Genomic DNA, 22,843 nt, shown 5'->3' with positions numbered 1-22,843 from the left:
CCAAAAGCAAAAGAAACAGGTTTCAAATAAATGCACGTGCAATTATTTTACACTGAAAGAATGAAACCTACGCTTCCAGTACTCGTTTAACAATGTTGGTGATTTTATTAAATTTGTCTCAAAGTATTTTTACATCTATTCTCAAAGTATTTTAACAACTATTCTAACGTCAAATAAACAGCCTAATGATATTAATTTAAAATTATTTATTTCAGCGAACAGTAAGTAACATCCTTAAAGTTTATAAGTGAGACCAATATAGAAACTCACAAAATAACTTTCTTTATGTTGTACAATATAAATGAGAAAAACATTTACAAATACTAAAATGCGAAAACATATTTTCCTTTACATTTATTCTAAATTCATATCGACGAGACACTTTTCCTGAGAAAAATATGTGGCATGTTCTATAACTTTCGTACATTTTGACTGTATATGTGTAAAGCAGTGGTTTGATAAGAGAAAATAGATTGGATTGCTTTCAATGCGAAGTTCACGTAACAACGATAAAACTGGGTTTTATTGCATGTAAATTGTATAGCTTTATCGGAGGAAATTCGGAGACATCGGAAAAATGGTATTAAACAATTTTTAGTAAGATCTTATTTGTTACTGACTGTGAATATGATTCATGGTAACTTCGAGTGACATTATAAAGTTTATAAGAGTTCGGAGGCTTCTCAAGTTACTTTCGATATATTTATATTTGAAAACATGAAATAGAAAGCCCTGCAGAGCAATATGCAATTTCTATTCAAAAGTCATTTCTTGTTTCAGTTCACTTAAAGCAAGCATAAATGTCACAAAATGATCGCATGTAATTTTCAGACATGTGTGTGTGTATGTCTGTATTTGTTTATGCGTATGTGTGCGTGGATATATTGGAAATACAGAAATATAGACGCATAATATTTAGAAATATACATACACACACGTACACACACACACGTACACACACACACAAATACACACACACACACACACACACACACACACAAATACACACATATATGTAAACATATATACATACAAGCACATATAAATTATATAAATGTGTATTTGTACGTGTATATGTATGTATTTATCTATGTGAATATATGCATGAATAAACATATATATGTATATATATATGTGTGCATGTATGAATATGTATTTATTCATGTATATATATACTTATATATATGTATATATAATGTGTGTCTATGTATATATTTATATTTATATATAATATATATATATATATATATATATATATATATATATATATATATACCATGTGTGTGGGGGGTGTATGCATGTATGAATATATGAAATTTTTGTATGCTTGTATTTATTGTATATATAGTTCACATATAATTTTGATGCCCCTAGACGAGAAAAAGAATTCAAGCTCTTTTTTAAACCAATACAAAATATATTTTGCTTTCTTCAAGATCTGTTTCTTATGTTTTAGCTTGCCATTTCCTATGCGTTGAAAGATATTGTTTATATCTTTAATATAGTACGTAGCAAATATATGTGACAGAGAAATCTTTGTTGACGCTGTTGTAACTTCCTACTCCATATTCTTACCTACTCTAGGTACAACGCCCGAAAATTTGAGGGAAGGGGCCAGTCTATTAGATCAGCTCCAGTGCGCAACTGGTACTCAATTTATCAACCCCGAAAGAATAAAAGGCGAAATCGACCTCGGCGGAATTTGAAATCAGAACGTTAAGACAGACGGGATACTTCTAAGCATTTCGCCCGGCGTGCGAACGTTTCTACCAGCTCACCGCCATTTCCTACTCCATATTATACCCCAAGCAATAGTAATTAATAACGTACTTTATTCGGTGGCTAGCAGGAAGAATCGCCAAAAGCCAGGCGAAAAGCTTAGCTTAATTTTTTCAAATGACGACGTGGTTGACTTTGCCTTTCGTCCTTACAGGATTGATGACATAATTACCAGTTGAGCCCTGGGTCGATGTAATCGACTTCCCCCTCCCCTAAAATTGCTGGCCTGTGCCAAAATTTGAAACCATTATAATTACGTTAATGAACAAGAGAGATTGAACACATTTTCTATAGTGAAATTCATTCTCGCGATTTATTCTAAGATCTCTTTCCTATGTAAGTATTTTTTTACTTGTCTGTAACACATATAAAAAAGAGTCCCTGTCGTCTGATTTCAATTTATAAATTTGGTACGGCTTCCTGTTCATATGCGATATGTTTAAAGCAAACAATCTCTCTATATATAAAGCTGAAGTTGTCTGTGTATGGCAGGTTTGGTAGCCTTCAACTAACACTATCTCCTCCGAGACCCTGCGGCGCAAGTTCACCAAAACTGAGAGTATGATAGAAGAAGGCTTGCTCTTCCTTCCGTAGAAGAAAAATTCAAATCAGACCATGTTAACACCAAAACTTATTTACATCAAAAAGGTGGGGCGGGTTTCTATGGAAATCCCTATTTTTTACAATATTTTGACTGCTGTGTCGCCATTTTTCGGTGTATTTCAACCAGAAAAATGTTCACTCAAAGAGAATAACAAGCTACATAATGCAAAATTTTCACTTTTCAAAAATTCCTATTCTAAAGTGTCGAAACAAACCCGAGCAACGCCGGTGATACTGCTAGTATATAAATAAATGGTTTTTAATATCGAACAATAAAGCCAAAATTCGCAAAATATATTGTGAAGTATCTAAAACTCTCCAAAATAAATCTATATTTAGATATTCGACTGTAAGTATGCCTTTTTGAAAGTCGTCTTTATATTCAAAATGTTATTCGATAGTAAACCAAGTTTCTAGTCATCGAATTTCTAACACTAGTATAATGAAACATAGATAACTACAACTGACAGATCCGTAATAAAAACATTGGGATAAGATATAAATGCTTATTTTAGTCATGGCGTTTGGTGCTCTAAGAGGGAATTTCTTTCCAACTAATTCGGCTCAAGGTATTATTTGCTAAGTTAAAATTTAATTTACAGATCTTGTCGTTTTAAATTTATTCAGAAATTCGTCTTGCTTCAAACAGACACAAATTGCATTTCATTTCAGTTCTAAACTAAATATGAGCCTTACACTTGAACGTTGTTGTAATATCCAACCCTAAGCTGTAACTACGTCATTCATCATATTTAGATTGTTGTATAAAACGCGAAAACTAAATTAAATCCTATAATGTGAGAATGACTGGAATATAATGGAAACGGGGAAATTTTCAAGTATAAAATTATTTCTGACAAGTTATTAGTTCAAAATCTTAAAGTAAAAAAAAATGCTTAATTTCCTCTTTTGCGTTGAACATAATAATCATCGACAACTTATCAATTGAATTTTTGCATGCTTAGAAAAGTATAAAATATATCTTCTTTACGACTATAAAACTCTGCACTTCGTAATTTTCGCTTTACATTATATATACTTGGATCAGTTTCTCAATATTGATCAGATGCATAAACAATGTGAATCATACGCATAATGAATAAGATATTATATTGTGTGATACCCATGCATTTCTCTAGAGCAAAATATGTCTCATCTGATTAATGGCGTGACGATCAAATTTTGTGTCAGGCTTTGTCGATAGGTGAGAATGTGTGTGAACCAAGGAACAAAGACTTTGAATGGAGAATCGCTCGTGTTTTGAAAGAGAAATAAATCAAACTTCAACCAAAAACATAGCAACTTTCATTGATAGCGCCACTGCCGCCACTGATGGACAGGCATGTAACGACATCTTGAAACATGTAGCAGATATAATTTCTTCCCTAATACGAAGAATTCTGAATAAACCGAGATGAAATCTGCAGTATTAGCATATGAATAGTTTTGCTTTCTCTACTAGCGAGTCTTTGGACAATTATCTGTAACTCTAGATTATATCTGTTGCGCTGTCGATGTTTGTCAATTAGAAAATGTTTATAACTCCTGTCGTTTTAATTATACTGGAGAGATTTAATGATTGCTACTCATTTGTTGTCATTCCGCTTGAAACTTTTGCTTGAAGTAGGAGTAAATTAGAGATGACGTCTTTTGTTTCATTTCAGTTATTTTTCTTTGGCATCGGCCTTTGCTTTTATTGCGATGTTTCTGTGTCAGCAATTGCATAAATTTAAATATTTATGACACATCAGTTAACTATTTCCGCGTTCATTCAAGATTTTTTTTAAATTCAGTTTTAAAAGAAATTTCAGCCTGCTGATTTTATACAGAATTTTGTTCCTGTCAGGATGGTGATCACGTAGTCGTGCCAAGAACTAGCACTTGTTTCAATAGTGACAAATCTTTGGTGGCGGGGATCGAGTTTATTTTCGTTTATTTCATGTCTAAAATATTTTCATTTCATCTAACGACACTATCTTAATTTTGCTTAATCTGGCATTTCTCATCTCCCTCTTGAGATAACGTTTTGAATTCAATCTGCTAAGACCTGTCTAGATATTAGATGAACTTAATTTGGGACATTTGACAGCGAATTTGAAACTATACAGTTATGGAATAACAGGTAATATTTCAATCTAAATTGCATGACCTTGTCATCACTGATTTGAAACACAATAAAGTAAACTTCGCACTGACGGAAGTCATATGCTTGCCGTTTCTCCATAATCGTGTTACTGATGACACAACATAAATTATGATAGAGTCCGTTCTCATTTTGAGACTGTTAACTGTAAGTTTATTTTATCAGTAGCTGTATTACATATGAACGTCGGATTACGTTTTCCGTCGCCAGTAAATCAATTTTAATGGCATTCGTTTCCAAAGAATCTTAAGCCTGAAATAATTTTTTCCTTCTTTTGCTTGCTTACGTATATATTATATAATTTAATAAACATTCATGTTTTATTTATGATATTCATTTTAGTTAAAATGCAAAAAAGTCGAGACTAAATTACGTTCAGTTCTTAATTTCGTCCCCGTACTTTCAAGACAATATGGCCGATGTTTGAAACAGAAACAAAATGGTGTAGTGAGTGATGAGATGCAGATCGGTGTTTAGTGTAGTCTCTTTACTATCTTAGCTTGTTTTCTAAGTTTTCTCCTGAAGCGCCAACAAACACCGATTTTACTTTTATTTTTACAATCTGGTTTATACCAGACCCTGGAATTTTTAAATAAACATGTCTTTACAACTTCTAGCGCAGTTTTCGCATTGAATTCCATATTGTTTCAATTTGAAATAGTAAGTAATGCTATCGTACATTTTGATATACGTTATTATATGCCTCATCACATATCATTGTTTTTATTTTGCATTTTACATTTATTAACTCCAGTGGTGGTTTTCCAACAAATAGCTTGTTTTTCAATAAATATAAACTATATGCTTGTATATATTCTAACGGCGTGGGGTTTGATTGATCTTGCGCCCACTATTATGCTGGATTCTTTAAATATATTAGCGCACTCGTATGTTTGTCTTTTGATTCAGTCTTTCATGCAAATTTGGCTTGTGGGTTTGCATCAGTTTCTATTTGATGTAATTCATTATGTTCACAGACTATTCTTCCATTAGATTTTCTTTCATGTTATGTAGGCTTTTATGTATATTCGGAATAAGATGATGAAATTTTCTGTTTATATGTTGCTGATATAAATTTAACGTTTTTTTTTTTTACATATGAAGTAAAAACCAATATTCTCTTTTGACTAAAATGTACTGCCATGGATTTTACTGTCTACCAGGACTATACAGTTCTCTTATCGAAAGATAAAACGAACGAATAGTATATATAAAGAAAACCATGCATTACAAATGAAATGTTTATAAAGAAAATCATGAATTACAAATTAAAAGTGAATAAATACAATTACACATAGCAAATAGTTGGATGTTAAATGCATCAACTCTGATTAGTAAGACGTTTGATGCACACATTTAGAAGTTATTTTCATGAAACTAAACTGTTATGTTATAAACTTTCATGTCGACTACAGTACTTACAATTATGACGGCAACGTTAACTGTCCTATATTTACTGGAAAACATTACAAAGAGACTACTGTACATATTATCAGATAAAAAAATGCACTCACATTCTAGCTATTTCGTTTGGATATCAACCAACTACAACCTACTATTATCTCGTGGAATATAGTTACCATTCAGTATAGTTTATGCAATATTTTATTTTATAGATTTATGCCATACTAAATGTCATATTTTATTATATCGTTTATCACATGATTTGAATATATTATCAAGCATTTATATTAGAAAATATACAGTAAATTAATACAAACGCCCTTCTAATTTGAAATGTGAGTTAAATAGTAAACACTGACATACCATTGGCATATATCTCTTCTAATCCTTTCGCTAAATTACAAGTTCCCTATATAAATTTGTTAGTGGTTTAGACAATAATCTATATATATAAAGCTGAAGTTGTCTGTGTATGGCAGGTTCGGTAGCCTTCAGCTAACACTATCTCCTTCGAGACCCTGCGGCGCAAGTTGACCAAAATTGAGAGTATGACAGACGAAGACTTGCTCTTCGTTCCGGTGAAGAAAAGATTCAAATCGGACCATGTTAACACCAAAAATTATTTACATCAAAAAGGTGCTTTTTTTCTATGAAAATCCCTATTTTTTACAATTTTTTGACTGCTGTGTCGCCATTTTTCGGTATATTTCAACCAGAAAAATGTTCACTTAAAGAAAATAACAAGCTACATAATGCAAACGTTTTACTTTTCAAAAATTCCAATCCTAAAGGGTCGAAACAAACCCGAGCAACGCTGGGCGATACTGCTAGTGAGGTTATAAAATTAGTTTTCAGAACCCAAATGGTACGATAGTTACCTCTTAAGATATCTACGATTGTTTAATAAATAGTACCCCTTTTCTCTTTTCCCTTCTTTTGCAATTTTTTGTCCTTCTCTCTCTCTCTCTCTCTCTCTCTCTCTCTCTCTCTCTCTCTCTCTCTCTCTCTCTCTCACTCTCTCTCTTTCTTTCTTTACTTCTTCCAATGTAATATTTTATCCTTGGGATTACATTCTTTCCGTGAAACAGCTCTGCTCATAACATTGGAATATTATTCTTTTGACACTCTCCTATTATTACACATTTTGCTGTATATTTTATATATTAATGTGACGATGGTTTTATTAATCATGGAACAGTCCATTCGTTCAAAACCATGAGTAAAAATCAGCGAAAATTCCTTACCGAATGATTTTACTCTTCAAACTTTATTAGTAAAACATCACCTATAATACAGTTCTATATTTAAGAGATGAGGAACTATGTACATTATTTACATTATTTATATTTGCCGGATATTTGTCCTCATCTTGATTGTTGTTAACACAGCGTTTCGGCTGATGAGAATCTGGGTTCTCATTCCTAAGGTTTTTTTCCTAGACGTAGTAGAAGATGCTGCCCTCCGAAAGTAATGAGCCGCCATGATCGTAAACGCGCATAGGCACTTGTAACGGCTCTAATATTCTAATGAACTTACTCTTTTACTCTCTTTTACTTGTTTCAGTCATTTGACTGTGGCCATGCTGGAGCACCACCTTTTAGTCGAGCAAATCGACCCCAAGACTTATTTTTTGTAAGCCTAGTACTTATTCTATCGGTCTCTTTTGCCGAACCGCTAAGTTACGGGGACGTAAACACACCAGCATCGGTTGTCAAGCGATGTTGGGGGGGGCAAACACAGACACACAAACATATACACATACACATACATATATATATACATATATACGACGGGCTTCTTTCAGTTTCCGTCTACGAAATCCACTCACAAGGCTTTGGTCGGCCCGAGGCTATAGTAGAAGACACTTGCCCAAGGTGCCACGCAGTGGGACTGAACCCGGAACCATGTGGTTCGTAAGCAAGCTTCTTACCACACAGCCACTCCTACGTCTATAACTTTGTAATAATTATAAAAATTTAATTTAAAATGATGATGCTATATTTTCACAAACATTATAACCTTTACAAAACACTGACAGAATTATATATAACTATCATTCTTCTAGAGGGTATATAAAGATATCGTTAACTTTCAGTCTAACAACTGTTTCAATTTCACGTTCTGTCTTAAGCAACGTAAGATAAATCATTACTTCCAGCCTGTTCCTGTTTTAAAACTTTTATTCTCACTCACTTTCACTTTCTTTGTTTGCCATTTGAAGCTGAGTAGATGCCTCATCTTACCACTTATTTTTATTGAACTTTTCCTACAATCACTCTCTATTTGCCATTTGACAGCCTCCTCCATACACACTATTTCGTTTGCGTGACATTTAATACACATTGCCAATTACTATCTAAGGTAAACAACAGCTCAATATGGTCTAGAATTTTTCTTTCCGTGTAGATTCAGTTGCTATGATTTATAATGAAAAGTAAACGTTTTGTCTTTCTCAGTGATGACAAATTAGAAATTTTACTATGACATTTTTTTTTTCAATTCAATTTTCCAATTCATCATTTTACTTCCAACTATATTCACTCATATAAAAAAAAAACGTTTTCCTTTTCCTTGCTTTCAAATAATTGAAAACATTCTCGTTATTATCTTCGGCTATCAATTTCTTCATCTTTACCATGATAATCATTATCACCTATATAAATGTTTTCACTAAAGAAGAACGGGACATTTACACTGAAAGTTATATTATATCTAAAAAAAATCTATTTTTTAAGAATGCATCACAATACAATTTAGAATGATGTTATAATGATTTTTTTTTATCATTTGCATCCTTATACTCAGAATAGCAACGATTAGGCACAGGAGTTGCTGTGTGGTAAGTAACTTGCTTACCAACTACATGGTTCTGGGTTCAGTCCCACTGCGTAGCACCTTGGGCAAGTGTCTTCTACTATAGCCTCGGGCCGACCAAAGCCTTGTGAGTAGATTTGGTAGACGGAAACTGAAACAAGCCCGTCGTATATATACATATGTATATATGTATGTGTATATATGTTTGTCCCCCCAACATCGCTTGACAACCGGTGCTGGTGTTTTACGTCCCCGTAACTTAGCGGTTCGGCAAAAGTAACTGATAGAATACGTACTAGGCTTACAAAGAATAACTCCTGGGGTCGAATTGCTCAATTAAAGGCGGTGCTCCAGTATGGCCGCAGTCAAATGACTGTAACAAGTAAAAGAGGTAAGGAACCGATGCTATGTAATGGGTGTATTTCTTTTATTGTTTTATTCTTTTATTTCTTTCAGTCATTTGACTGCGGCCATGCTGGAGCACCGCCTTTAGTCGAACAAATCGACCCCAGGACTTATTCTTTGTAAGCATATTATTTAGCGGTTCGGTCTGTTTTGCCGAACCGCTAAGTTACGGGGACGTGAACATCGGTTGTCAAGCGATGGTGTGGGGGAGGGACAAACATACACACACACATATATATATATATATATATATATATATATACGACGGGCTTCTTTCAGTTTCCGTCTACCAAATCCATTCACAAGGCTTTGGTCGGCCCAAGACTATAGTAGAAGACACCTGCCCAAGATGCCACACAGTGGAACTGAACCCGGAGCCATGTGGTTGGTAAGCAAGCTACTTACCACACACCCAATCCTGCGCCTATTTAAATACAATTTTATTGCATTTTGTCTTTATTTAAATACAACAACAGACAATATTGATTTCAAATTTTGGTATAATGGCAGTAATATGGGGCAGAGGGAGGAAAGTCTATTGCATCGACCCAACTAGTCAACTGGTACTTATTATATCGACCCTGAAAGGATGAAAGGCAAAGTTGACCTCGGTAGAATTTGAACTCAGAACGTAAAGATAGACGAAATACCTATTTCTTTACTGCCCACAAGGGGCTAAACAGAGAGGGAACAAACAAGGATAGACAAAGGGATTAAGTCGATTACATCAACCCCAGTGCGTAACTGGTACTTATTTAATCGACCCCGAAAGGATGAAAGGCAAAGTCGACCTCGGCGGAATTTGAACTCAGAACGTTAAGACAGACGAAATGCCGTTAAGTATTCTGCCCGGCGTGCAGAACAGCATAGAGTAATGAAAGCAGAAACAACTAATATGCAGAGTATTTTAAAGGTCAACTGTCGTGAATCGTTATCAATATATTGAAGTTTTACCTGGGTGGTATGTTTGATACGCTGTAAATGATTACCAAACAAACACAAGCCTATTATTTAAATGAATATTTAACCTAAAATTAAACATGTCAACTATTGAATAGAGATATCATTGATTAATAACGGATATAATAATAGCTCAATACATATGGGGGAATAAAGAAAGCTTAATCTAGATGCAAGAGTTATTTTTCCTCGAAAGCTTCATAAATGCTATTGTAGTTATTTTAGTTGTTCTTCTATAATGTTCTTGAATATTTTGAAAGCAAAAAGAAAATATGTAAGCCTTGTCAGTAAATTAATGTAAACGAGACATTCAAATTATTAGGGAACATTTTATAGCCTTCAGGTGTTGGTGATAATGATAACAAGCATTTTGTTTTGTCAGTTTAAACAGCATTGTTGTAAATTGATCATATAATGCCATATTCTATCGCTCCGGAATTCACGCAGTTTCAAAATATTTTTAAAATGTTACTACATTGACAAATTAACGATAATTCATAATTAAAATGAAAAACATAGAAATATATTGATGCGAGAAATCATGAAAAGAATCCTAAATACAAACCACTATCATACTGGTTAAAATACTGAATTTTGTGGCAGAAGCTTAAAGTAAAGCGAATGCTAGTCTTTAGTTTCGTTGGATTACCGTCAACTATGATAATACTTTTTGGCTGCATGAATGTCACAACAACTAGGACCAAATAAATTATTCAAATAAAATCATTAAGAACTATTTATCTGATTTTCTAAGATAAATAGCTCAGCTCTGAATATCAAAGACGTTTGTTATCGACGAAATTAAATAAGGTCGAAACACTGTTTCTGACGATTTTCTCGGTAAAATTCTGAGTGATTGCTGCATTTCTTCACATATGAGTCTTTTCGACAAGTTTCTCTGAGACAAAATCCCACACCTAATGCCATTCCACGTTTGTATAAACATTATAAACGGTCCGCACATCACTCTTTTAATCTAATGCTGTTTTAAGCGCGTTTATCAACATAATTCAAGTCTGACCAGCTTCGCACAAATCAGTGCATTTATTAAGTTCTAGAAATTGTTATATTTGATTTCTATAAATTGTTTCCAATAGCCGTAAATATTTTGGGAAAACAAATTTGTATCTGGAATATTCACTGATTTAGATGTTCGCAAATCTAGCCTAACTAGTTCATTGTTGACATCACTGCATAAGCAAAGTGAATATAAATGCACATTTCACAACTTATTTCCTAACGCATCTATTTACCATATCGGCATATCATTCGACATTAAGTGCGTTAGCGACGATTGATATTCTGGATGCTTCCGCGCCAGTAAGTTCTTTTGGCCAGAGAATCAAATTTATCGTTTGCATGAAGCGGCGGTCTGAATCAATTTCAGAGAAACAAATAAACCGCCTACTAAACAGTCATTTCACATGAGTTAACAACTATTGATTTTCATAAAAGAAAGGTGACTAACGCATTTATAAACAGACATTCTACTTTAATGGTTGTCAGATGAAATATGCGGAATCCTTTGCTGACAGCCCATTTCACTAAGGATTAAAATTCTGTTGACATTTCTTAATAAGTTAGCGGCATACATGTAATCCTTCTACTTATGTTTTAAGAATTATACAATCCGTATGCTTAATTCTTTTGTACGTTAACCTAAATTTTATCGAAGACGAAAATGCATTTTGTACATTAGAACGAATTAAAACAATATTATTCCCATTCAGACTTCTATTTTTCTTTGCTTCAATAATCCTTTTTTAACACGTTCGTGTCAATAGAGTCATATGGAGAATATAATTTTAATCAAAAGCTAAATTATATCGGTTATTTTTTGCTACATTTTATGTAGAGAAAATGGAAATGTATTGAACAATATATTCTATTTTCAACTGTTTGATGGCAACATTAAATATCAGAGGAAGCTACTGTAACATATGACTGGAAGATGAAGCTAACAACAGCATCACAGTTACAATATCATGAATGAAAAATAACTAAGTGGCTGTCTGGTATGATAAAGTAATTAAAATAATGTAATTAATTGCCTAACATCAAAGCAGAATTAGTCGAAATTCTTCAAAGAAATCAAATCTCTCATAGATATTCTAAACATTATTATTTTCATTGAATGTAATTTTATATAAAAAAATATTTTTAAACATATTCAGAAATATACAACCACAACAATGAAATCGAATAAAACAACAGCTATGACAAATGTATCCCCACTAATAGAAAATATAATAAATTATCCTTTATAATAAAATATGATTTCTTTATTTTTATGTATTTATCAAAACAGAACAGAGAAAATAAATTCGTTGCGAAAAATTAGATTTTTACAAGGAAACATCAAAAATAAAAATATTATTGATTTTAAATAATAACGGAGGCTTAACTATTTCCAACAATTTATCTTAATTTTATTATTGTATTCGTCGCCATCACCAGTTAAGGCGACCTTTATTGTGGTATTTTTATCATGTCTGTAACGTTATATTTTTCTCACCTACATCTTCAAATTTATCAACCACACCTCTCTTACATTATCTCACTTAGTATCATCTTTAATATCTTAATTTCGGCAAATATTTGTCTCCAAAAACGTGTTTTAATATATATTCAAATAATCGTATTCATATTTCATGAAATATTCAAGATTGTATTAGACAGCCGACAGTCAATATTGCTGTTTCTTTTTCTCTTCATCAATCTCAATCAAAAGTCCTGCTCCTCCAGCTTCGACAACACATTTCTCTTCTTTCGTTTCCATATTTCACTTGTCTATATTTCTCACGGGATATTATAAAGTCCACTCGTTTGACTCTATATAAATACATATGTATAAAATAACTGTGGAGGCGCTTGGCTTAGTGGTTAGGGTGTCAGCATCATGATCGTAAGATTGTGGTTTCTATTCCTGGACTGGGCGACGCGTTGTGTTCTTGAGCAAAACACTTCATTTCACGTTGCTCCAGTTCACTCAGCTGGCAAAAATGAGTAACGCTGCGATGGACTTGCGTCCCGTCCAGCCGGGGAACACATACGCCATTGAAACCGGGAAACCTGGCTAGGCTTTAAAAGGGGGGAGAGAGAGAGAGAGAGAGAGAGAGAGATAGTATAAAATAACTACTAACCACAGTCACGTCGATTAGATAACTCATTTATGATACCTGTTGTCACTGCCGTTGTTTAGCTCTTAGCTGCTCAGCTTGAATTGACTGCGGTTCACCGGTTTTCGATACACATAGATTTCTTATTCCAGATACGTCATTCGGTCTCCAAGCTGAATAGCGTGCTACAGCTTCGAGCAGAAACTGATGAATTATATGCAGTAGAGTGTGTAGACGGTACAAGTTCTCTTTACATTTTCTAATCTGCTTGTGTAACCTGCTGCTGATGTTGCTGCTGTTGTTGTTGCTGATGCTGCTGCTGCTACTTAGCCCCATGTCAGCTCCGATAAAGCAAGCTTTCGATCAAAGCCACTCCAACCGTAACCATCTCATTTTATATTCAAATTCAGTGTAGCCCAAAGCAAACTATACAGTGTATGCTTTTTTCAGACAGTAGAGTATGATATTAATATTTAGTTACACCTTATAGCAGATAGAAGTTCTCTTTCCTGTATCCATAGAGGATACGGGCAATATGGAAGTAGTTGGAGCGTGAGAGAAGCTGTTTCTATGCAACTATCTATTGGAGCTATGTATTTCAGTATAACGCTCGGAGTTAATAAGATCTTTGATGCTTACAACTATTTCTGTGCATGGGAAATTTTTATTATTATTATTATCCGGCCTAACTGAAAAAATGATACATTCAAAATACTGTTGTGATAGTATTCAGAAGAGTTGCATATGTGTCTGGATGCCTGGGGTTTATTTTTTCATAGTGGAGATAATTGAGGCTAGCTCCAGTAATAAACTGGGGTTTTTTGTATATTGGTTCATAAAAACCAACCATCATCATCATAGTTTAACGTCTGCTTTCCATGCTAGCATGGGTTGGAACGATTTGACTGAGGTCTGGCGAACCAGGTGGCTGCACCAGACTCCAATCTGATCTGGCAGAGTTTCTACAGCTGGATGCCCTTCCTAACGTCAACCATTCCGAGAGTGTAGTGGGTACTTTTACGTGCCATCGGCACGAGGGCCAGTCAGGCGGTACTAGCAATGGCCACGCTCAAATGGTGCTTTTTATGTGCCACCTGTATAGGAGCCAGTCCAGCGGCACTGGCAACGACCACGCTCGAATGATTTTTCACGTGCCACCAGCACAAGTGCTAAGGCGACACAGGTAAGTAAAGCGCCGCAAGGTAGAAAACTGTAGACATTTCCTAACTTAAGGATTTCCAATTCTGAAGAAAGCTGCGACATCCATTAACCAGAGATCTTTAGTATTTTCCTGTTGCTTCCACTAGCAAAGATTCCAACTGGAAATGGCCAACATTTCCTGACACTTAAAACTCACTACTTGTAAAATCAGACAGCCTCGAGGATTCATTACCTAGAACGGCAATAACTTTAAACGAAATTGTGTCTCTCTACATCACTAATACAAGATGAGGGACTCCACAATCTGCAACAAACCAGATTACGTGACCAGCCTTAACCAATGAGATCTCTCCTTGCAAGCGCTTCTACAGACGTAACATTTCCTTATAGCCTTTGCATTTATCTCTATCATCTGGACGAGCATAAACATGGACTTTGTGTGCATGCAGATGTGGAACTGGAATTGTCTTTGCATAAATATATCTTTTTTTAATTTATGCATACACATGCGTATGTCTGGCAACTGCGACTTAATGGACAAATAGGAGACTGCCAGTCCGCTAATGTCGAAAGTCCATTAAATCAAAAGCGAACTTATAAGACATTTTTGTTGTTTTTGATGTGAAAAACTATAAAAATAATAACTTTAGAACATTATTTAAAAAAATATATTGCAGATCGTAATTACAATTTAGACAAATAATTCAAAAATATTATATCGCAACTTTACTTGTGATACAGTATTTCTTCTTTAATATCTGAAGTTTGATGTGAAAGGAAATCTTCAACTTCAAACATTTCTAAAATATTCACAAGTGGGAGCACAGGTAAAATAATTATGCGTAAACTTGCATAATGGATATAGTATTCTATCAACTAAAGCTACCTGCAGTTTTTATACAAGCACGAGTGTATATAAGGATACTCTCACTAATCCCCTTTTCTCCTCCCCTTCACCGTTTTCTATCTGTCTCTCTGTCTCTCTGTCTCTCTCCCTCTTTCTCCGTTTCTCTGCCTCTCTCTCTCTCTCGTTGCTCACACGTAACCATCGTCCATCTTTCACTTCCTCACGTGATCATCTTTCTTTTCTTTCAAGACTGTCTTAAGGACAGCACGTATCCTATCTCTCTCCTCTATCTTTTCTCTTACCGAAGAAGAAAATACTTCTCCAGCGTTCGCTATTTTATCTTCGTTCTAGTCTAACGACCCTCCATGTTTGTTTTCGTTCGGTTTCCTTTATGTCTGTCCTGTTTTTTGTTCCCAACGTTGACCCTGCTGTGCACTACAAAAGACAGAGGTAGTAGAGAACCAATCCGATGATAAATCTGACCTCGGTTCTTGAAAGTTTGTACATGAATCCTAGCTCGGTTAAATCTCTTGTGGCTCCAAATGATGTCATCTGTAGTGCAGCGTTGTACTGTCTAATTTTGTTTTGTAAGTGCTTGGAATCTCGGTCAGTTGATGACAACAGTTTCTTCAATGGCTTTGGAGGTTGTGGCATTACAAGGAGTTTAACATTTCCACCACAGCAACACAACCCAGGTGTCTCTCCAGGCCACTTCCTTGCTTTACAATATTGAACTCAGTTGTCATTGCACCTATGGAAACTCTAGTGTCATCTGCATAATGAACTGCTGGATCATAATTGAAAGCTGCTTCATAGAAGTTGCTTCTCTGAGCTGTTGCAACTGCTCTTCGTTATGCAATGGAGATCTTATTCCATGTCAGCCGTGCATACCTCTGTTCATCACTTTGAGATGCTCTGACTTTTGTAGTGCACAGTCTGTTCGTTTCTTGGCATGCTTCCCTTTCTTCATATGTTTCTCTTCTCCTGGATAGAGATATTGTTTTGGCTGACCTTGACATTGTAGACACATTTGACACTTTCCTTCTAGGCATGGTTATATACATATACAGAAATATACGGGTGTAGAAGATAGTAAACAATGAAAATAACTGATTAATGAAAATTACATTTCTTAATACGACAGGCAGAAAGTAGATAAGAATTTTTTACGGAAAATAAAGAATTGTAAGGGTTGAAGCGAAATTTGTCAGTAGACCAAAGAGCCAGCATCGAAGGAACCAAAATGAAGCTGTTAACAACAGAAAATACAAAACCGTTGCAAAAGTATATAAGAAATTTTTAGAAAAGTTAAGTGTACGGATTTAAGTGAAATTTTTAAAGTTACTTCTGTCAGTAATTCCGTCAACAACAAAAAACACAAAACCTTGCAATAGTAAATAAGACGTTTGCAGGCAAATTTAACGAAGTGTACGGATTGAAGTGAAATTTACGAAGTTAATTCTGTCAGTAAATTATATGAGAAATTACTTTCATCTGTAATTATGAGGTTCTTTCTTGCCAGTAATATGTCGTCGTTGTTGTTTGCAAATAACGATTGAAAACTTACAGTGAAAACAATAGCGTCTGAAAAATGAATGTGAAAACAATAGAGAGTTAGTGAGATATAGAGAGACCTAGCTAGTTAGACAAATAATATAGATATAGATAGGTGGATAAGATATAGACAGATAGATATAGAGATAAAGGTAGATAGATATAAAGATGGAGATAGATAGAAAGAAAGATATAGAAAGATAGAAATAGTGATGGATAGAGAGATATAAATATAGAGATATAGGCGACACTGACGCTAGAAAACCGGAAATAAATATCTTTAAAAACTTTCAAAGATGTAAATCTAATATAAAAAGCAATATATTTTTTATGACAAATGGATGTAAGGGAGACAATTGCTGAAAGTTACTTTGCAACGAGTTACCTCCCTTTTCCATGTAATCCAGGTAGGGGTGTTTTCTGCCCACAGGGGACCCGTTACTCATTATGTGAAGCATTTTAAGAGTCTAAAAGCACCCCTGGAACATAAGTAATGTATGTTCTCTGTTTGGAGAAAATCAGTTGAAAAATGCGGCCGATATAATCTTTTACACACACACACAAAACGGGATTTATATTATATGCATATATGAAATTAAAACCTACATGCATACATACATTTATGCATACATACATACATGTGTGCACATTCAGTTCGCTTTAATCATCGCAGCTATGCTATGCTGTCTCCATCTTCGTTTCTGTGTGTGTGTGTGTGTGGTGTGTGTGTGTGTGTACGTGCGTGCATGTATGTGTGTGCGTGTGTGTGTTCTGAAAAGCTGCTAATTCGAATGAGATAACTGAACGGTTTCATAGATCTCCATGTTAATCCATGTATATCGAACTTCCAAACAGGTATTAAACGTAAATTATCCTCAGATTTTCGTTTGCAAGTTATGATGTCTACTAGACATTTTTGTATGTGTGTGTGTATGCTCAGTTTGTTTTAGCCATCGCAGCTAAGCCATATTCTGTCTCCATCTTCCCCTATATGTGTGTATGCGTAGGAGGCGTTTTTAATCGACGATGAGAATCGGCGACTCTTTATTCTCAATTTTAGCCATTCAATTTCACGAACACTACTTATGTCCTTTGAACATCTTACAATCTCAATTCTATTCATCTAGCCGTCTGGAGCACTGAAGCAGAATGGTAAAGTGAATACATTATCAGACCAACAGTTGGAGTGCTAGTTCTAACTTAGTAAAAGTGGTTTAATTGGATTTCCATTCATTTAGCTTATTTAAGTGGAATATCGGTAAAATTCTCTTCCGGTGAATTCTCCGTTTCATGCTAACGTTTTATCTGATACGAAGTATGTTTCTTTCATCTGTTTAACGTTACATAAAGTGTAGTGCACAAAACAAGAATTTTGAGCTTGGTGTTATATATGTGTATGTGTACTGTGTTTTAACTTAATAGTTTGCATTTATTTTGTCAAGTTAAACCGTTGTATGTCAAATGCGAACAGAATTAATAAAATTTGTGTTATTTTTATAAATCTTCATTGAAGTGATTACTAAATCTTTTTATACGTGGATGTGATTTATTGCCATAACACCATGTGATATAATTCGATCTAGGCAATGATAACTACCTTAACTAGTATTTAATTTCCAATATAATGCATTTCCCCGTTTTGCCTGTCTCTCTCTCTCTTTCCTACATGCTCAACAGGTAAGCATAGAAGAGGTGTTAAGATTTACATCGAACCAGAAACTCATTGCCCCTCGACCGGGAGAAAACGCATTGTTCTCTCTGCTATAGTGGCTTCTCATTTCTTAGTTGATTCAGCTCTTCAAAATAAACCTTCATGATAATTAATTATTAAGGTATTTAAAAAAAGTAGCTTGCTTACGAACCACATAGTTCCGAGTTCAGTCCCACTGCCTGGCACCTTGGGCAAGTGTCTTCTACTATAGCCTCGGGCCGACCAAAGCCTTGTGAGTGGATTTGGTAGACGGAAACTGAAAGAAGCCCATCGTATATATATATATATATATGTGTGTGTGTGTGTGTGTGTGTGTGTGTGTCTGTCTGTCTGTCTGTCTGTCTGTCTGCCTTTCCCCCCAACATCGCTTGACAACCGATGCTGGTGTGTTTACGTCCACGTAACTTAGCGGTTCGGCAAAAAGAGACCGAAAGAATAAGTACTAGGCTTACAAAGAATAAGTCCTGGGGTCGATTTGCTCGACTAAAGGCGGTGCTCCAGCATGGCCGCAGTCAAAATGACTGAAACAAGTAAAAGAGTAAAAGAGTAAAAGTATATTTGGAGATGATCATGTTTTTCCAATAAACACACGCATTATTTTTTTGATCTTCACTCTAGCTTTATTATTAGTTTATTTATTTGTCAGAGCTCTTTCGTCTCACATTCTGTGACTTCTTCAATGACTTTCTGTTTCTCGAGTCTTCTTTCCTCTCTGGTCTTGTCCACTCTGTCTTTGCTAGGTATCCGTATCTGCGCGTGCATTTGCGTCTGTATCGTTGTGTGAGTGTTTATGAGTTTGGTGTGAGTATGTGTGTCATTTGAAACATGTTTTTTAGTAATATATATATAAACACTATTTTTCTGAATCTCTATATATATAAAGCTGAAGTTGTCTGTGTGTGGCAGGTTTGGTAGCCTTCAACTAACACTCCAAGACCCTGCAGTGCAAGTTGACTAAAGTTGAGAGTATGATAGAAGAAACAATTCAAATCGGACCATGTTAACACCAAAATTTATTTACATCAAAAAGGTGCTTTTTTTTTCTATGAAAATCCCTATTTTTTACGATTTTTTGACTGCTGTGTCGCCATTTTTCGGTGTATTTCAACCAGAGAAATGTTCACTTAAAGAGAATAACAAGCTACATAATGCAAAATTTTTACTTTCCAAAAAATTCCAATTCTAAAGGATCGAAATAAACCCGAGCAACGCCGGGCGATACTGCTAGTTACTTTATAAACTGAAGTTATTTATGACTTGTTAACCTACAATAAATTAGAAAAAATCGATCCTTTGTTTATTTCTGCTCACAATCCTGCTTTGAGAAAAGTTAGCAAGCAAATTGTGGTACAACAGGTTATGAAACCAGGAAAGAATTTCCGTACTGAATTAAAATCCCGATCTAGATATAAAATACAAAGAATTCTGAATTCAATGCTACAGATCTGCAACAGGGTTTAGAATTTAATCGCTTCCATTATAAATTGTCAGGATAATACCATTAATTTCTAGATTACCAATTATCAGAGTATTACTAACCTGGCATGTTTCCCAATAAGATAATTTAGTTTGGAACCGTTATTCTACTACTTCGATTACCATATGAGCTAAATCTAGTGTAATAAAGTAAAGCAATTAAGTATGGTTTATAGAAAAGACTGCAAAGTAACGGAAGCGTTATCGAATGTAAAACATCATATAAATACAAGTCTAACGGACTCTTTTCAAATATATTGCATTCGATAACATTCATGCCTCAATATTCAGAAAACAAATCTGTTTCCCTCCGTATTTTCCTATGACCACGTTTCAATAGGCATCAAATTTTAACACTGTCATATATTTTTCTTTATTACCCACAAGGGACTAAACATAGAGGGGACAAACAAGGACAGACAAACGGATTAAGTCGATTGCATCGACCCCAGTGCATAACCAGTACTTAATTTATCGCCCCCGAAAGGATGAAAAGCAAAGTCGACCTCGGCGGAATTTGAACTCAGAACCTAACGGCAGACGAAATACCGCTAAGCATTTCGCCCAGTGTGCTAACGTTTCTGCCAGCTCGCCGCCTTAAAATTTTAACTCTGTCATATAGTCTGAGAATAGTTTAGCGTATGTGGTATAGGGTATGTAAGCAGAGTCCTTGACTCAGTTTTTGATGACCAGCTGTAGCTAATTCAAGTCGATTTATTCGCTAATATCTTCCGACAGGGCTCTTACGCAGCATCCTGTCGTTTACCATAAAATATGTTGGGCTTCAGTTAATATCTCGTCAGTGTATTCTCGTTCTGACACATCGAGAAATAGCGATGCTTTTAAGAAGCAAATGTAGTTGTCAATTTTCTGTCTATCGGATGCCAGAAAAATAGTATTTTTCACCATCATAAGGCAAATTCGTGTTCTTTTCCTGTATTGAGTTATTAGGTTATCTTGACATGAAATCTATTTCCTTTGAATATGAAAACCACACATTTGCAACAACAGGAGATTATTTTCCAGATAATCAATGTTCACTATAATTATTTTGCCAGTAATCAAATCTTAACTGATATATGATTCAAATTTATTTCTCATTAATATAACGGGAAGTCAGAAAGTTATCTGAAATATAACATGACTAATATTAGTCACGTTATATTTTAAATTAAAACAACATAACTGCACAAATTAACTGTTTTCATTACCATATGTTATATCTGACCTATTGGGGCTACAAACGTCCTTGGAATAAATTTATAAATAGATAGTTCAATAAATTCACTTAGTTTATCTAAATCAGTCTCAATAGCATGAATATTGTTTACACCACTATTAATCAATATTATGTTTATTTTTCTGAATTTTATCCTTGTAATGAATTTTATCCTTGTAATGAAATTATCAGTGGTGTATTTTATTTTCTTAACTTCTTAACTCATATAAGAAGAATTTTTTCTATATTTAAAATTTCTAACACCCACTTAATTTTATTCTATAGCTTCCAGTTTCACTGTAGTTTATGAAGTAGATGTCTATCACCAGTTGCTTTTTCATCTTTCTTTTTTTTTTTCAGAAACGCATTTCTAAAACACAAGAACTTTTCCATTCATTTATTTTTATTTTCCAATTTCAAATATGAAAGATTTTAGCTGAATATTAGATTCATTAATTTCTTCGATTACACTCCTCCTACCAATCTAGAAGGACATAAAAATGCCTATAGGCACTGTTTCTCTATTGTTGAGCCATTAAAACAAAAAAAGACAGTGTTTTTGTGAGTTAGTCTTCAAGTTACTATTCTTATAAAACAAAAAATCTTCTCTCTATATATAAACGGCAGTTTGTCTGTGCGTGTTTCTGTGTGTCTGTTTGCTTGTACCCTCACCCTGACCACGGCTTTCAACCGATTCTGATGAAACTTGACACACACATAGCTCAATGTCATAATTCAAAACTAACGCAGCGAAAATTTTGAAAAGTTACCCCAGTTCTGAAAAAAATCGATAAATTCGACATGGGGTCGAGAATCAGAAACACAAACCGCAAACTGTCTAGGGGACGCAACTCCACCTTTTTTAACTAAAAAAAAAATTTACCATCATTTTTTTCCATTTTTTTGCTATTTTTGGCTATAACTCTCTAAAAATGCTTTATAGTTATTTCCCTTACAAACCTGAGCAACGCCGGGCGATACTGCTAGTACTAAATAAACAGAAAATATTCTGTTTCAATCATCCTGACTGTTAGAAACGTTATGTCAATTGAATTTAGTAATAACTGATTAATTCTGACACTAACTTTGAAGATATTAGACATAAAGGATATTTGAAATCATGAGAAGTGAGAGCTACGATTTTCGTCCTTTCCAGCTTTCAATCTCAGGTTTATCCATCATTCACGCTAGTAATCATTTTTTTTCTTTCTTTTGTGTGCATGGCTGAGGGTCTAAAACGCTTTGTTTCAGGTTCGATATCTCTGCACAGTACCTTCAACAAGTATTTTATGCCAAAACATCAAGTCGATTAAAATTCTTGTAAATGAAATTTACTTAGCAGAAACTGGAAGTCCGTCGGATTAAGTGTACCAGTGTTCTTAAACAGTACACTTAATCCGTTGTTAGTTTCAATACCATAACCTAGCTCTTGGAGTACATTAGAGGAGTATGCGTCCATGAGCATTTTAAAAGTCTCTAAGACTTGTAGGAGGAAGGAAGATATTATCCTTAGACCAAAGACCAAGTCCTATGTAGAGACCTTTAAAATGTTCATGGACGCCATTTTTTATCGTCTGATAAAGTCATTAAAAACATTTAACATTAGAAAGTTAATTATAGGCGCAGGTGTGGCTGTGTGGTAAGTAGC

At 34.5% G+C, this 22,843-nt stretch overlaps 1 long non-coding RNA gene across 1 annotated transcript; it reads right to left on the bottom strand.

The window, feature by feature from the left end:
- Window positions 1-1,571: 1,571 nt before the first annotated feature.
- LOC118762253 lies at window positions 1,572-22,058 on the bottom strand. The gene is made up of 3 exons (XR_004998007.1): window positions 22,048-22,058; window positions 11,350-11,353; window positions 1,572-1,650 (listed from the first exon to the last, which is right to left on the bottom strand). It is a non-coding gene; the product is annotated as an uncharacterized LOC118762253 (long non-coding RNA).
- Between the last annotated feature and the right edge of the window lie 785 nt (window positions 22,059-22,843).

This window comes from Octopus sinensis, linkage group LG2 (assembly GCF_006345805.1).
Source record: "Octopus sinensis linkage group LG2, ASM634580v1, whole genome shotgun sequence".
Lineage (NCBI taxonomy): Eukaryota > Metazoa > Mollusca > Cephalopoda > Octopoda > Octopodidae > Octopus > Octopus sinensis.
This window is presented reverse-complemented; position numbering and strand designations above follow the sequence as displayed.